Source organism: Oryzias melastigma, linkage group LG17 (genome assembly GCF_002922805.2).
Source record: "Oryzias melastigma strain HK-1 linkage group LG17, ASM292280v2, whole genome shotgun sequence".
Lineage (NCBI taxonomy): Eukaryota > Metazoa > Chordata > Actinopteri > Beloniformes > Adrianichthyidae > Oryzias > Oryzias melastigma.
The window spans coordinates 33,252,962-33,253,879 of NC_050528.1; the positions used below are offsets into that span (position 1 = coordinate 33,252,962).

Below are 918 nucleotides of genomic sequence, written 5' to 3' on the forward strand. Positions count from 1 at the left end.
ATTAAACATACTGTATTTTAAGCACGTTTTTTAATAGTCCTCTTGTTAAAGGCGCAGAGAGACAGACTGACAGTCCTCATGAAAAGTACACAGTCTATTGTTCTGAATTAAAAAATAAAACTCTTTATGTTAAGCAATACTCCAAAGTTATATAATAAATGTTTACAAAGCATGATCAGAAGTGATTTGGATGGGTATGGATCTCCAATTGGCGGAAGTCCCCGGTCCCTAACCCCGAAAATTTTCGTTGTGGCTCCTTTATGGGAGCATCTTCTTTAGTTATTATTATTATTATTAATTATTTATTATTTAATCTTTCTGTCGTCATCTCTCTTTATTTCTCTACAAGCCGTACATGAATTGTCAAATATGGGTTGCGCGCGCCCACGGACAGAATGGGATTGGGCAATGTGTGTGTGCGGGGGCGCGGGGGGGTGCTCTGAAGTGTGCACCAGTAGCATCAGAACATGAGCCGAGTAAAGACAAAAGAAGAAAGCGCCAAGTGAAACAACAACGGTTGGAATGCTTTTGAAATGGATAAAGAGGAAAAATCCATGGAGGACAAGTAGATCTTCATCTGCTAATGCACTTTTTTAAAGTTACTTTTTAGTTTATAACTTTTCCATGGAGAATGTCATTTTTCTCTCAGTTGCATTTGATTAATATGTATTCAAAAGTTTACGTCCGCACTGTCTATCTATGCTTGTTTTAAATTAAAATCTTTTTACTTTCTTTTAATTTTATTTCAATGATTTGAATGATGATGAATGACATTTTTACTATTTCTTTTGATTGTTCCTTTTAATGTTTTATATAAAGCACTTTGAATTGTCTCTGTACATGAAATGTGCTAAACAAATAAACTTGCCTTGCCTTTCTCCTAAGTGTGTTTTAAATCATCTTTTCCTTTTGGGCTTT

General features: G+C 34.9%; 1 protein-coding gene across 5 annotated transcripts in view; it reads right to left on the reverse strand.

The window, feature by feature from the left end:
• Window positions 1-918, reverse strand: part of LOC112152542 (contactin-associated protein-like 4) — a 203,688-nt gene that overhangs the window by 134,753 nt on the left and 68,017 nt on the right. The window lies entirely within an intron of this gene.